Raw genomic sequence first — 16,759 nt, forward strand, 5'->3', positions numbered from 1 at the left:
ACGGGCCCAGCCATTCAGCAGCAGCTGAGATCAAAGGGAAATCATAGAATAAAGCAAAACAAAGTGAAAAGAAAACAAAAAAGACTATGTTCAAAGTGGGATTTCAACTAGTGAAAGGGGGTATCAGTCATCATGTGGAAAAATAAGAACATCCTCTTTGTTTTCAGAAATCTAGCTGTCTACATGAGTTGAGCTTCAAATAACTACCAGTGTTAGGAAACCAACATAGAAGATTGTGCTTAGAAGGTACATCCAACTATTGTCAACAAATTCAAAGTTAACAGTGAAGCACTAACACAAACAGAAAAATACACAAACACCAATTGTATAAAAATAAAGAAAAGAAGAAAAGGTTGATTGGAAAAAAAAAAGTGGGAATTTGAAGTCAAAGAGCTGGTCATGTCCCAAGCAAATGTGTCCATTAGCAATACCCATCTGTGCCCTAAAGAGTAACAATAATGCAATTAAAACAGTGCTTGACACATAGGATTGATTGGTTGATAAAATTTTGAATGCCAGTATGAAAGTAATGAACAATCTGGTGACAAGTACAACTTTTCAGTGTCTGCAAAAAGATTGTAACAATTTTGAAACTTGTCCTACTTTGTTCAATAACATTTCTTCCTCTTATTGGATTAAAAATTTAAAACAAAACACAAGCACTTTTAGAAGAAAGTGTGGGGAAATTTTGAGTTGGGGGAAAAATACAGAAGCGATAACTCTCCAAACTCATCATCATTTCCTAATGTACATTGGAGTACATTGGTGAGTAGTTGACTACAATAAGAGCTATTAAAAAGAATATTCTCCAGTTCATTCTTCACCCAGTGCTTGATGTCCATGTTATATTTCTGCAAATAGACATATCTATCTCTATCTCTATCTCTATCTCTATTTTTTTTGCCTGGTATATTCCAAAGATGCATTCTCAATATATGCTAGCAGAGTGACTGGCACATAGCAAGTGCTTAATAAATTTTCATTGACTGGCTTTCAATGAATTTACTAATTAATGACATATCTAATTTATAGTTTTATCTTAATTCATGAAATTTATGGGCTATTTCATATTTTAATATTATTGTACTACATATTTCAAGTAATACTATACAATTGACAATATCTTTAACCTTTGAAAAGTGAATGAAAGATGTTGAGAATAAAATATCCTACTGTTTATTGTTTGTTTATGAAAAACTTTTTTTCAATTTGGCAGAACAATATTTCTTTTCTTTTTTTTTTATTTTTCTGAAAAGGTTTATTAATGCATCTTCTCAGAGAGAAAAAGAGGTATGTACAAATTGGAGCCATGCAGCCACCCCTGTTGAGTGTGGGCACTCTGGGCATCCTCCTCCTTGGATCTTGAACAAGCCTTGGGTGGTGCAGGTGGTACCCAAGCCGACCCAAGATCAAGGAAAGGCAGTATCAGTTCAAAGAGGATGTCCAGAGACCACCCCCTCCGGAGTGACAAGAGCCTCAGGTTCGGGCTTAGCCGGATGTGGGTGGGCCAGAGCTACTGCAATAGGACCCAAGATCCCATCCCACAAAAAAACAGATGAGCTTCCAACAACGTCCCTAACAAACGCTCAGAGTAAAAAAGACTCAAGCAATTAGAAAACGACCTGGTGTGTACAGGCTGATAGGAAAACAACTTTGGACTGTGGGGTGGTTCCTAGATCAGCATTTAGGAAAAAAAAAAAAACCCTCCCCAGGCTGGTGTAGTGTTTATTAACAAAAGTCTGGGTCCGTCCATCAGGCTGGGATATAAGGCGGAGGGGTGGGGGGGGGGGGTCCAGGCACAATTTATGAGATAAGCCTTAAAGATGATGAACCGGGTGAAAAAGATGAGGACCAGGAAGGGGAGGCAGCTGGAGTCCAGCGCCAGCAGGTCGTCCTTATAGGGGAACGAGGGGAGCTGATCCAGATAATCTTTGATTTTTGGCAAATAATTGAGCGAGCTGATGGTGACCAGGCAGCTGAGGACAAAGTCGAAGAGTCGGTAGAGAAGAAGGGAATCAGCCAGCCCACGCGATGGGCAGCGGCTCCATGGACCATCATGGCGCTGATTGTGAACATAAGCAGCGAGAAGCCAAAAGAGGACGCAGGCATTTTCGGCCATCCTTTCGGAAGAATAGTAATTACCAATGAATTCGTACTGGAGGTTGACAGTGGCCACTGTATTGGGGTGAGTTACCTCCACGGTTAACAGGATTCCCACCAGCAGATTCACCACCATGTACCAGGTCCCCAGGATAATGGTCCTGGTGCTGACATGGCAGCAGCCACAGCACCAGGTGCGGCTCCGTTTGAATGTCATGGGCGCGGACGGTCGCCTGACCCGCCTCACACCAAAGGGCCTGATTCCCTGCGGTCAAGCGACACGACACCCTAGACCACCGCCTCCGCCCCCCCCCCCCCGCAAATATTTCTTTAACACATCCTTTTTAATAAAGTGTCTCCCATTCATGAATTTAAGTTATATTTTTTAATTTCCTGAAATATGTAACAAAAATAAGCCTGCTAACTTACTTTTCATTTATAAACATCAGGCAAGAAATAAAACGGGGAGATATGAGCTCTTAAAAAGTATTTGGCATTGTGTTAAAAGAGGTCCAGAACAGAGTTTAAGTTGAAGATGGATTTTTTATGGATACTTAGAACTTCCAGATGTTCCCATTTATATGTGGCATTGTGTACCAAGAGCTGAAATTGTAGAGCCTCCTGCAATAGATATATAGCTACTCAAAATATTTTGTCTTAATCAGGCACACAGAAAAGAACAAGTGGATGAAAAGTATCTATTGTTCAGAATGATTTGCAGATGGATGGACAACCTATAGACCTTATCTAGCAATGTGTATATCTGGAACAGACAGCACAAATTCATCCTAGAATTAAAAAGGAGAACAATGTCTTTGTGAAATTTCAGAGTTCCTTTAATGACTCTCAGCCTATCCTGAAAGTTAAAGAACATCTTTTTTTTTTTTTTTTAAATATCAACATTATGATTCTGCTAGTTGTCTGCAAAATATGGGACAAAATAGCCTCCAAAGAAGTAAAAATTTACATCAGACAGAGGGTAATGAAAAAGTGCATGTGGTGTAAGCAGGCTGAAACACATAACCAAATAAGAATTCCAGGGAGGAGGGAAAGGAGTTAAAGTTAAAGTATATGATAGGAAAATAATAGCTGGTCCTTTAGTGAAAGTAAAGACTGAAAGGTAGACAGACCAAAGTCTACACTAGTATATATGTCATATCAGGAGAGAATGAAAAGGAGTAATGCCTCTACTATATTGAGTGGATCCTCTGAGGGGACCTTTTGGGGATGATTTGGACACAGAATGGGAACAGAATGTGGCACAGGATAGGCAGCCATGGATGAGTTATAATCTACCTCCTTTCAAGGAACATCTAATTTGATGATATAACAGCTCTAATTCTCAAGTTTAATATGGATGTTAATCAATAGAAAATAATAATTTAAAGAAACCACTAATAGAGCACAAGCTTTGGAAGGTCTTACAAACTAGAAAGACTGTGAATGTGGGACAGAGGATAAACCATATGTATAGGTTTATAGTTTTAATATCTGCTGAAGTAAGTTCAGAAAAGCTCATAGCAATGACCCCAGTGTAATGAACTCATGAAAACTACCTTTTGCTTGCTAGGAGTTGGAAATGCAATCTATTTCATTGTCATTAATACTAATACTAATACTAGTACTAATACTAATAAAATCACATACTCTTGAAGTACCAAATACCATTTTGCTTTTGTTATTGGCCATTATATATCTTAGAATGAATAAAATGTTAATCAAGTAATATATAACATTCATAGTTCAGAGCCTGGTATAAAGTGGTACTGAAGAGGCCATTTGAGTATTTGATTCATATCAAATCACTTAATGTATGTAAAAGTGCTTTGCTAACCTCAAAACACAATATAAATATGAAGTATTCCTACAATTAACAATAAAACTGTTTTCATGATTATGTTTAATGATTATAACCATTATGATATTAGGTATGCTTTATTAACCAATACCTACAAATATTAAAAAATATGGTTAGAATGAAAGGGGATAGGATATTAGATTTCGAAATGATGAGGCCTATAAGATGCTCATATAATCAAATGAGATACTATTCGTAAAGTGCTTAGCCTTGTGCCTGGCACATAGTAGTTGCTATTATTTAAGTAATTCTTCACTTTCCACCTCCCTTTGTAGGTTATCTGGTCTAAGCTCACTCATTTTACTACTGAAAAAAACTGAGACTCTTTAAATTAAATTGCTTGCCCAAGGACAAATAGGCATTAAGTGGCCAGACAAAAAATGTGAACCTAAGTCTTCTGATTAGACTGCAGACTTTTTTTTCTTCTACACCACTCTGCCTCTAAACCTCTGTAGTATGCAAGAAACATTCCTAAGCATCTTTTTTTGTACAAATGAAAAATGTCCTTAATATGGACCACTAGCCATGAACTCCAAAGCCTATGTTTACTATTCTATGAAAAATGTGAGGGAAAAATCCAGTGAACATATTAGGAAGCTAAAAAAGCTAGAAATAACTTCTGAGAGTCAAAGGATAAATATTCCTGACAAGTACAGTGAGACTTGAGACCCTTAAATTAAAGTACCATATCTGACTTAGAAAAGACAAGTCAGAAAACTCAGTCTTACAACATGAATGATCTCTTAGATTACCATCTGGGGAATGAATGGTTAATTTGATTGACAAAGTCAGACAGGATGAATAAAAACTGAAGAGATCAATGAAGATAAATGAAGAAATGAGGGAAACCTCAGAAGAGATGGTTGTACTTGGCTGCACATGAAAGGCAGGCTGTTGAAAGCTTGTCCATACAACAAATTTTCTTAAGATGAATACTACTTTATCACTCACTGACTTCCTTCATTTTTTTCACAAGTGTGTGGCTGTGTCTACCTGACTTGGGTTTCAGATGCCTTCCAGGAATAGTATCACTCCTGTATTCTCAGATACCCTCTTCCCAAAGACCAGTGATGCTGAGAATCACAAAGCCCTGAGGCAGAGAATTCAATAATCACTTCTCTGATAACCTTTGGATACAGTATCAAATCAATGTGACCAAACCTTTCATTCACCTCTCTAAAAATAACCTATAATCTTCCAGTTTTCCCAGCAATTTTTGTCAAATACTGAATTCCTATCCCAGAAACTGAAGTCTTTGGGTTAATCAAACAGTACATTACTAACCTGATTTAGTACTGTGTCTCCTGTGCCTAGCCTATTCCATTGATCCTCCACTCTAATTCTTAGCTAGTACCAGATAGTTTTGATGACTGCTGGGAAAACTGGAAGATAGTATGGCAGAAATTAGGCATAGACCAACATCTTACACCTTATAGTAAAATAAGGTCAAAATGGGTACATGATTTAGACATAAGAGGTGATATCATAGGTAAATTAGGAGAAGAAGCAATAGTCTACCTTTCAGATCTTTGGAAAGGAGAACAGTTTATGACCAAACAGGAGATAGAGAATATTATGAAATTCAAAATGGATGATTTTGATTACATTAAATTTAAAAGGTTTTGTACAAACAGAAGCAATGCATCCAAAATTAGAAGGGATGCAGAAAGCTGGGAAACCATTTTTATGGCCAGTATGTTTGATAAAGGCATAATTTCTAAAATATATAGGGAACTAAATCAAATTTATTAGAATCCAAGTCATTCCCCAATTGAGAAATGGTCAAAGGATATGAACAGGCAGTTTTCTGATGAAGAAATCAAAGCTGTCTATTCTCATATGAAAAAAATGCTCTAAATCACTATTGATTAGAGAAATGTGAATTAAAACAACTCTAAGCTACCACCTGATACCTATCAGATTGGCTAATATGACAAAAAAGGAAAATAATAAATGTTAGAGAAGCTGTGGAAAAATTGGAACACTCATGCATTGTTGGTGGAGCTGTGAACTGATCCATCTATTCTGGAGAGCAATTTGGAACTATGCCCAAAGGGCTATAAAGATGTAAATACCCTTTGACCCAGCAATACCACTTTTGAGTCTTTTTCCCAAGGAGATCATAGAAAAAGGAAAGGGACCCACATGTACAAAAATATGTAGAGCTGCTCTTTTTTTGATGGCAAGGAATTGGAAATTGGGTTGCCCATCAATGGGGGGAATGACTGAACAAGTTGTGGTATATGAATGTAATGGAATTCTATTGTGCTGTAAGAAATGATGAGCAGGAGGAGATCAGAGAAACCTGGAAGGACTTGCATGAACTGATGATGAGTGAGATGAGCAGAACCAGAAGAACATTATACACAGTATCATCAAAATTATGTGTTGATCAACTGTGATAGACAAGATTCTTCTCACCAATCCAATGGTACAATAAGATTCCAAAGGACTCATGATGGAAAAGGCTCTCCAAATCGAGAAAAAAAAGGAACTGTGGAATATGGATGCTGATTGGACCATCCTATTTCTTTTGGTTTTGGTGCTGTTTTTCTTTTTTGAGGTTTTTACGTTTTGCTCTGATTCTTCTCGTTTAACATGACTAATGCAGAAATGTGTTACTGTATATATATATATATATATATATCCTATATCAGATTACCTGCTGTCTAGGGGAGAGGGGGAGGGAGGGAAAAATTTTTGAAATCGTAAATCTTATATAAAAAAATGTTGAAAACTATCTCTACATGTAACTGGAAAATAATAAAATACTTTTATTTAAAAAAATATATAACCAATAAGCTCCCTATCCATGATATGGCATCCTTCCAGAATGCTATTGGTTCCTTACATCTTCAGGCTTCATTTATAGTAGTAATATAAGTATGTCAATATGACTTAGTTCCTCCAATACTAAGTTAACTCACTGGATGCTGGACAAAGGTCTCACATTTAAAGTACCAGATTTTCAAATAATGGTGAAGCATAGTCTGCAACTATGAAGATTAGATTTGCTCATTCCTTGTATTTTGTTGTTTTGAGAGTGGGTCTGTCTGTACAAAAACACTTATAGTCCAGAACTCACTGTGGATCTGCACAAAAACATCACACTGCTCTATTTTCAGTCTGAGTCAATTCACCTCTCCTGAGGCAACATGGTGGCTCTGTGCCTTATGGCTGCACCATTTATTGGTTTCTAAGGTAGTGGAGATATCTGAGCAATTTGAGCTCTACAATAGCTCAGAATTTCCAAGCTTAAATGATCCTCCACAATAGCAAGCATTACAGTTGTGTGCCAACGTGTTTGACATTTTTCTCACTTTGCTAACACACTGCCATTGTCACTGTTGGGTTAGAAGGGAGGTGGATAAGACTGAGAACAATTAGATATTATTTTATTTGATATGTAACAAAGACCAAAGCATTAATAACTTAATGGTGAGCATATAGGTAACTTGTAATAATCCTCTTCATGCTTAGTTACAGTCTGCCTTGGTGCATAATATAATTGGTATAGCTCTTTTGTCTAATAGTATATTATAGGAACCCATCTATTCCTTCTCATCCTGTGTTCATACAACATCATACTACAAATCCTTCACAGCAGGTCCACCCAACCTGATGGGTGTTTTGCTTGATATTACATGGGTACTATTCTAATGAAGACTCACCTTGGCTTAGCAATAGTTCTATTATTACGTCAGTAACATGTTTAAGAAGGCTACTTAAATAATCATTAGAAATAAATATTAACAAAAAGATCCAGTCATTGGAACCAGTATACAAAGTTATGATAGCATCATCAATGAAACTGAACATAACAGGCTTCTGAGTTAATCAACTATAAGGATTTGGAGGTCCTTATACAGGGTGTTTCTAAAGTCTTAGGTTAGTTTTAAGACATTAGGGGTACATTTTATTTTCACTGCCTAAGTTCTAGAGTGAATACAAAACTCAATGTAGAAATAAAATTTTGGGATAGGGGATTAGATGTCCCCAGTTGTGAGGATTTAATGCATGTGTGGGCACTCTGCCAGGTAGATCATGGTAACTCATTTCAGTGGATCCATTTTCTTACTGATATGAGTATCACTCGTAATAATTCAATTCAGAATTCATCTCATCTTGTGCAAGTTCTTCAATAAATCTCCTTTAAAGTCTCTGTCCTGAGTATTCAAAGTTTCCTCTAAGGCATCTAAGGCATTAAATATACTGTGGATATCAGTGTAGCCTTTCATCTGCCCATGCACTATCCTTATTTTTACTACATGATCAGGATATTTAGCTTTTCTAATCACATAGTTCCCAAAATATTATTTCATGTCACTTTTTGCAAGATAGTAAAATATTTATGCATAATATTTCACAGCCTCTCAAACTACAGCTGTCTATTGTTCCTTGGACCACTTGTCATTTCAATTCTTCAGATCCTAGGGTATCCCATGATTTGGGGCAACTGGACATTACCAAAGTAATAATCTAGTAATCCATTAGACCTTTGATCTTGTCAATGTGGGCAGTCTCATCCTGTACAACTATTGTTCACATCTCCCCTAAATTCACCAGATGTGTCCACCCAACAATCTTGGTGCTCTACTCCCAGTTTCTTGACATGATGAGAATAATCACTCTAACTCTAACTAAAATTTTTTTAAGTATATATAATCTTTTATTTTCTTCCTCTGATTCAGTGGTTCTCCCAGAATCTCCATTTAAAGAGACTTCCCATGTCTGCATTTCAGGTTTTCTCTAACAGGCCCAAGCTCTGGATACCTTTGTTCTTAACTCACTCTCATTTTCAGCTGTTTTCCTGTAATCAAATATCAACTCCCTGAGGTCTGAGACTTTCTTTCTACTTGTGTTTGTATTCTCAGTCCTTAGTACAATGCCTGGCACATAGTATTTAATAAATTCTAGTGAACTGACTGACTGATTAAAGGGGTGCACAGGAGCTCCAGCCCTTGCTTTCAGCATGTAATTATTTTATCACCTTTGTGATTCATACATTTCATTAATAATATCCTTGATATCACTTCTCATATAATTTCTAATCTGTAATATGCCTCAACCTGCCCTCACTTAAAATGCCACAAATATGCTAGGTGGTGTCATGGAAAGTGAATTGAAATTGGAGTCAGGAAGATTTGACTTCAAATACTGACACATATAAGTTGTTTTTTAAGCTCTATCTTTTTTTTTTTTTTTTTTTTTTGGTGAGGCAATTGGGGTTAAATGACTTGCCCAGGGTCACACAGCTAGTAAGCGTTAAGTGTCTGAGGCCGGATTGGAACTCAGGTCCTCCTGAATCCAGGGCTGGTGCTCTATCCACTGTGCCACCTAGCTGCCCCCTTTTTAGGCTCTTTTAAGCCACAGTTTCCTTATCTGTAAAATAAGTGTAGTGATATACCATTTATGGGCTACCATGAAGAAAACACTTGACAAATCTAATAGTGATGAAATATTAATTTCTGCAACAGTGGCTACTACTAAAAATATGAAATTTGGTTTTGACATGAGAGTCAACTGTATAAATACCTCCTCCCCTACAGTAGAAAGGATAAGTTGCTGTAACCTAACAATTCCATCTAGAAGCCATTTTCAGGTCTACCTTGAAAGACAAATCTATTTATAACTCATGTTAATTGGTACTTCAGCAATTATTTTACAGGTGGGTGAATCTATAGTATATGTCTGTGGAACATGTGTAGAATGGGGAGGGGGCATGTATATTTTGCCTACTATGTGCCAAGTACTTTAGTAAGCATTTATTTTACAAATATTATCTCTTTTGATTCTTACAACAACCCTCCAATATAAAGGATATTATTCACCTTTTACCATGGAGGAAACCAAGGCCAACAAAACTTAATGGTCATGGAGCTAGCAAGTATCTGGTACTAAATATGAATTTAAGTCTTCCTGATTCCAGATCCAGCATTCCACTACACCACTGGGTGCCTAATAATCATCCCAAGCATTATTTCATGTTTCCCTTGTCTTGTCATATCCATTTGACAGTGGCTCATTTTGGTTTGTTTCTTCATTGAGTGGAAAAGTATTATGTCAGTGAGAGACTTAAGCATTCTGTTATGCAAATACTTTCTTTGAAAGTATAAACTTCCTTTATTGCTGGTCTGTTTTTAATCTACTCTGATTAAAAGGAGTATTTTTAGGGTTTTTTTTTTCTGTATTGTGTCATTTCATATAAACAAACAGAAATAAAATTGAGGTCTGTAAAGAGTAAATGACTTTCACAGGAGCATAGAATTCACAGTAGATCATCTTACACTATTGCTGTTGTAACCATGTGCTTCCCAGCAGATCTTAAATTATTGCTGTTATTTTGTATACAGTACATTTCACTCTGCTTCAGTTATGTAGTCTTTCCAGGCTTTTCTGATAGTATCCTGTTCATCATAACTTTTATATAGTACCTTAAACTTGACAAAGAATTTTCTTCAGAATAGCCCAGAGAGTAGGTACCATACATTTTGCCATTACAGTCAAGTTGACTTGAGGTTATCTTTGGACCAGAGAAGAGTCCAGGCTAGAGAAGACTTGCGGTCCCTCAAACCAAAACATCTGGGACCCTCTGAAGCTTGGGACAGTGTAGCTTGAAAGTAGGTCCCCACTGTAAGAAGGAGTTAAAAGTCTGAAAAATGGCAAGATGAGCAAGTAAAGAAAGTTGAGAAGAATAGAAAGTTTCTTTAGAGACAAGGAAGATAGAGGTCCACCCTCAGAAGAGCATAGCAACCTCAGGGCCTTTACATCCAAAGGAATATTAAAACCAAATTCCAGAGGTCTCAGGTCAAGGAGAAAATATTGCAAGCTGCTAGAAAAAATTAATTCAAATATTGTGGAGCTACAATAAGTATAAAACATGATCTAGCAGCATCTACATTAAAGAACCCGAGGGCATGGAATAAGATATTCCTGAGGGCAAAGGAACTGGGACTACAGCCAAGAATCTTATACCCAGTAAAATCGTGTGTAATCTTTCAGAGGAAAAAACAGGACTTTGATGAAAAAGAGGACTTTCAGGCATTTGTGATGAAAAGACCTGAACTGAATAGAAAATTTGACTTTCAAATACATGACCCTGGACAAGCCTAAAAAGGTAAACAGGAAAAAGAAATCATGAAGGATATTAAAAGAGTAAACTGTTTACATACCTACCTAGGAAGATAATACTTCGAACTCATAAGAACTATTTCAGTAAAGAATACACAGAGGACACAGGTCTGAACTGAATATGAAGGGATGATATCTGTAAAGCATTTATTTTTTGTTTATCCTTATATTTTGTGGGATAAACTTTCTAATAACAATAACAATTACTATTCATTTAGAAGTTTAAGGTTTGCAAAAATTTGAAAGTTGGCTTCCTTCAAATACAACCTAGATGCAAAATCCTCTTTGAAATCTTCTTGGTCCTCCCAAGTATTTGTGCTCCCTTTGCTCTAAAATTGTGTGTGTACTTTTCTTTTAACATGGTTTCCTCCCAGTAGCATGTGAGCCCTGATACATCAGAGAGTGAAAGGAATCAAAGCAACAAGTGGAGTTATTGGTGCTGGGCAGTATGGTAAAAAGCCCCTCATTTTCCTGTAAAGCTGGGAAAACAGAAGAAGACAAAGGATAATATTGTGGTACTGTTTTGAAGCATAACATTAAGGAGGATTTTATAGAGTATTAAAACCCCCGCCATCCTAGCTACCACACAATATAATTCATTTGCCATAACTTAAGTCAATAATGTGTTGCTTCATCTCAGTGTGGAAGTGGTCTTTAGGTCATGAAGGCTTGGCCCTTGACTTATAGGTTCTGGAAGACCTTAAAAAATTGTGAAAAGGATTCAAATGCAAACTCAGCAATGGATATACAATCTATCCTCAGTGATCTGAATGTGGAGAAGCTATCACTTGAGAAGTGATCACGCGGTGATTGATTGATTTTGCTGTTTTGTTTTTATAATAATCACTCAGTAACACACCACTAAGGCCCAGGATCTTAACTGGGGTCAACAAATCTCCAAATGATCTCTGGATATTTTTCAGGAAATCTGTGAATTTGGATGGGAAAGGAAAAAAAAAGTACATGAAAAAACATTTCACTATAATTAATTTTCTTTGTAATCCTATGTAATTTATTTTATTCATTTAAAATATTTCTGAGAAGGGTTTCATGACCTTCAACTAAACTGACAAATGAGTCCATTACTCCCTTCCCACACGTACACAAAGATTAAGTTTCCCTGCACTAAAGGTTGTCTATGGGGGTGGGGGAATGGGAGGTACAATCAACAGTAGCAGAAGGAATTTCTCACATGGATTAAATTTCAGATTCTTGAAGTAATGAAATATAGGAAAGAGTGCTAGATTCTGATAATTAGCCATGCCAGCAGCAAAAGCAAGAATTTCAGGGATCTGGAGTGCCTAAGTAAATAGAATGACAGTAGATCCATATAGAAGTTCATTCCTTTGCATTTGATCAGAAATCCTAAGCACCTGGGGATATATAGGTATCTGCTAATTAACATGATTAGTATTTAGTGTAGCTGTCCTGAGAATTCTTTGGGGAAACATTATATTGTGGGGTCACTGATTTTTATTACAAAAGGAATAGTGCTTTGGAAGATATAAAATTTTTCTTACGGAATTCATTAACATTAAGGTAAGTGTCCTTTGAGTATTCTTTGATCAGAAACAACAATCTTTTGAAATAAAGTAAGGCTCACTTGTAATAAAATACATAACTACCCTAATCGAATTGTGTGAATGCCCTTTTCTCCAGGGTGCTGAGGTCCAAAAATGGATCGAATTACAATAAGGGTTTGTAATATGTTGCCTCTCCATTTCCATTTTCTGCAAAATTTTGAGTAAGAAATGTTAGTTCTACTATTGAAAAAGACAGTTGTTGCTATACATTAGTAGGCATAAAATAAGAATCCTGTTCAGCTATAAAATATTGATCTATATAATTTATTTGGAGCGTGACTGATCAATGGAAAAAAGGACTATTTTTTAATGTAAAACAACAATTTCTAGAGCCAGTGGGTAGAGCTTTTAAATAGCCAGATTAAAAAACCTGGCCCACAGATTGATTTTTAAGGGATGATTAAAAGTTACTCCTACTGGTGATTTTTTGATTGTATACAGCACCTAAGGACCTGGATGAATAAAATAAACACAAGAGGAAAGGAATGACTTGAGTGGAAAATTGCATTTAAATGGAAGATAAATTGGGCTTGTTACATGCAAGATAGTAACACTGTAAATTGTAATTTAAGGCAAGGCTTTGAAGAGGTTAACAAAACTTGAGCCTAATAAACAAATAGCAGGTGATACTCAGTGAGAATGACAAAATAATTGTCATTTTTTAGTTACAAGATGTAATTTAATCTTGGACCTGCAAATAAAATAAATATCTGTGGGAGTAAATTAGAGCTAATATGAAGCAACTACAATGCTATGCTCCATGGAAATATGTCTGCTAAGTATTCATAATATAAATTAAAAGGCAAACATGTGATTGCCTCTATGTACTTTCCTTCTTTCCTCAGCCCAGAAAAGGTGGAGATTAACATGTGACTTGTATTAAATAAAATATTTGAGCATTTCACTCACTATTATGGCACATTTAATAATTGTTGGAGTCATCAGACTAGAAAGATCACAAGAGGTGGGTGGGATTTCCAAATCTGAAAAGCCATGACTTCTTCCTAATTATATAATCATAAAATTAGATCTGGATGGATCATCTACTCTGTATTCCCTAATGGGGTCATTGCTGTAATGAAAATCATTTATACCCTTCTAAGCATTTAGAATTACTTTTCAGGTGTGACTTGTTAACTGTCATTTTAGACACTCTCTTTATGTTATGGTATAAATGAAATATAAATGCATCAATAAATTTACATTGATTTTCTTTAAATATGTGTTAATGAAATAGAATTTTGATTTCTGAAAGAAATTTGTCATTTGAGTAATATCTCCATATTGGGATTATTAGCTTATTCAATTTCTCTTTGCTGTTCAGTCATTCTCCATTAGGTCTGACTCTTTATGAGCCTATTTTGGGTTTTCTTGGCAAAGATACTGAAGTGGTTTTTACAGATGAGGAAAACAGAGGCAAACAGGATTAAGTGACTTGCCCAGAATGACAGAAGTAATAAGTGTCTGAGGTCAGATTTAAACTCAGGACTTCCCTGATAGTAGGTCCAGATAAATCTATCTTCATAAAGTGGAATATATTAATCATGTTCTGTGACTTAGCTGTAAATATTTCTTACTTTCCCCAACATATCTGAACATATAATGCAGTAACTATAGACATTAAACAAATTGGTTTTCTGAAATGAGAAGCAGAGCTTGTCTCCACTCAAGGCACTGCCCCTATAGGCATTCCTCTGAATAGTTAAATCATGTGCTTGAGTTAAGTCCCTAAAATAGCAGGATAGCAATGGTGAGTCAATTCCATTGTAAAGTTGGAACTGAGTGGTCCTTTTTGAAGCAGCTATAAAAAGCTGAAATTTCACAAGTCCTTTACTTAGGGAGTCACTGGGGCAAAAATCAATTTGCATTTACCATTCACTGCCTTAATTGACAAAATGTTTTTTTTCATTTTAAGTATCATATTTCCAAACTAGGTCATGTGATCCTCAAGGGTCTTGTACAAAGGAATTATTTGAACATTATTTGTGATTACAATTTACTTGAAAGAATAATTGCTTAGCATTTATGAAATCTGGTCACCATCTGAAAATTATCATCTATCTGACCTCAGGCAAACAACCTCACTGTCTGGGTCTCAATGTGCTCATCTTTCAAAAGGGGTGGATGACATGATCACTGAGGTTCTTCATAGCTTTAAACCCTATATCATAGTATCTTAATTAAGAGAATAGAATTTCACAACTAATCTCTTTAGTATTATAAACAAAACAAAGAAGAAAATTAACATTTTAAAAAAATGTACTTTATATTTGACTTACAGAAATACACTTTAGATGTAACTTGTACTTCAGGGTACCTCAAGACATAAACTCACATGGATCACAAGCAATCCTATATATCCCTGAAAATTTGTTGAAAGATGATGTTTGGGCTCTTTTTTTTGGTCATAGCATTCAGGTAGTCCAATAATTTTTTTTTTTTTTTTTTTTTTGGTGAGGCAATTGGGGTTAAGTGACTTGCCCAGTGTCACACCGTTAGTAACTGTTAAGTGTCTGAGGCAAGATTTGAACTCAATTCCTCCTGAATCCAGGGCCTGTGCTCTATCCACTGAGCCACCTAGCTGCCCCCCCAAATAATTTTTTAATTATATTTCCTGGATCTATTTTCCAAGGTTGTTTTTTCCAATGAGATATTTCCCTTTACCTTCTTTTTTTTTGTTTCATTCTTTTGTTTTTATCTAATTATTTCTTGATTACTCATCAAGTCATTAGCTTCTATTTGCTCAATCCTAGCATTTACAGTTATTTTCTTCAGAGAGCTTTTGTACTTCCTTTCTATTTGGCCAGTTTAGCTTTTAAAGGCTTTCTTTTCCTCATTGGCTTTTTGTACCTCTTTTACCATTTAGTCTGTTTTTAAGATGTTATTTTCTTCAGTATTTTTTTCTTTCTCCTTTGCCATGCTGTTGAGTTTTTTTTTCATGGTTTTCATGCATCACTCTCATTTCTCTTTCCATTTTTTCCTCTACCTCTCATACTTTATTTTCAAAGTCTTTTTTGAGCACTTCTATAGCCTGAGACAAATTAATATTTTTTCTTGGAAAATTTGAATATAGGATCTTTGACTTTGTTATCTTCTACTGAGGGTATATTTTGATCTTCCTTGTCAGCATTTTTTTTCTGTTTGCTCATTTTCCCAGTTATTTCTTAACTGTTAACAGTTTGTTAAAGTGAGGCACTGCTTTGTGGGTGGAGGGCACACTGTCCAAATCTTCAGGGGTTTTGTGCATCTGTTCTCCAAGGTACTTCTAGGAATTTGTAAGTTTTTAGTTCTTACTGGGTGCTATGATTATGTAAAGGTATGTTTACTACTCTCCTAATCTGAGCTCTGTTCTGCAAGCAATCACAGGTTTGCTTTTTTACCCTGGATCTATGAGGAGTGCCCCTGCTCCATTGTGGTTGTAAGCTCTTGTGTGCTTATGCTCCTCTCCTGACTGGGACTGCCAGCAAAGACTGGGCCCTGTATCTGAGTATGGGCAAAAAAACCTGTCTCAGTGCTAGGGAAGAGACCCTTGTAATCTCCTTCTGGCCAATTGTTGACCCCCTTATCAACTGTGGGCTTAGTTCTGGAAGCAATTGTGGCTATAGCTGATTCAGAAGCTTTCAAGGCCTGCTCCTGGTTTATGGGGGCTGGGACTGTATCTTAGGTGGGGCTAGATGTGCCCTGTCATGTCCTGTACTGGGCTGTGATCCACTCTCACCCTGGTACAACAGACCTTTTCTGCCAACCTTCTAAGTTGTCTTTGACTGGAAAATGATTTTACTCTGTCCTTTTGTGGGTTCTGCTGCTCCAGAAATTGCCTTATGGTATTATATGAAGGTATTTGGAGGGGTCTCAGGGAGAACTCAGACAAGTCACTGCCTTTCCTCTGCCATCTTTGTTCCACCACCCACATTGCCTGTCTATATATTTTGTTAGTTATACTGAACATTCAGATTATATTTTATAAATCAATACCTATAAAAGGTTAGGCTTTGACTTACCCGAAGAAATAAACATACCTGTTACTATAAAAATTCATGACCACAAATTTTGGTGACAATAATATTTAAGTATTTCCTAATTTTAC

The 16,759-nt window shown here is 36.2% G+C and overlaps 1 pseudogene; it reads right to left on the reverse strand.

The window, feature by feature from the left end:
• Positions 1-1,684: 1,684 nt before the first annotated feature.
• LOC122732102 lies at positions 1,685-2,362 on the reverse strand (annotated as a pseudogene).
• Positions 2,363-16,759: the final 14,397 nt, after the last annotated feature.

This window comes from Dromiciops gliroides, chromosome 6, assembly GCF_019393635.1.
Source record: "Dromiciops gliroides isolate mDroGli1 chromosome 6, mDroGli1.pri, whole genome shotgun sequence".
Taxonomy (NCBI): domain Eukaryota; kingdom Metazoa; phylum Chordata; class Mammalia; order Microbiotheria; family Microbiotheriidae; genus Dromiciops; species Dromiciops gliroides.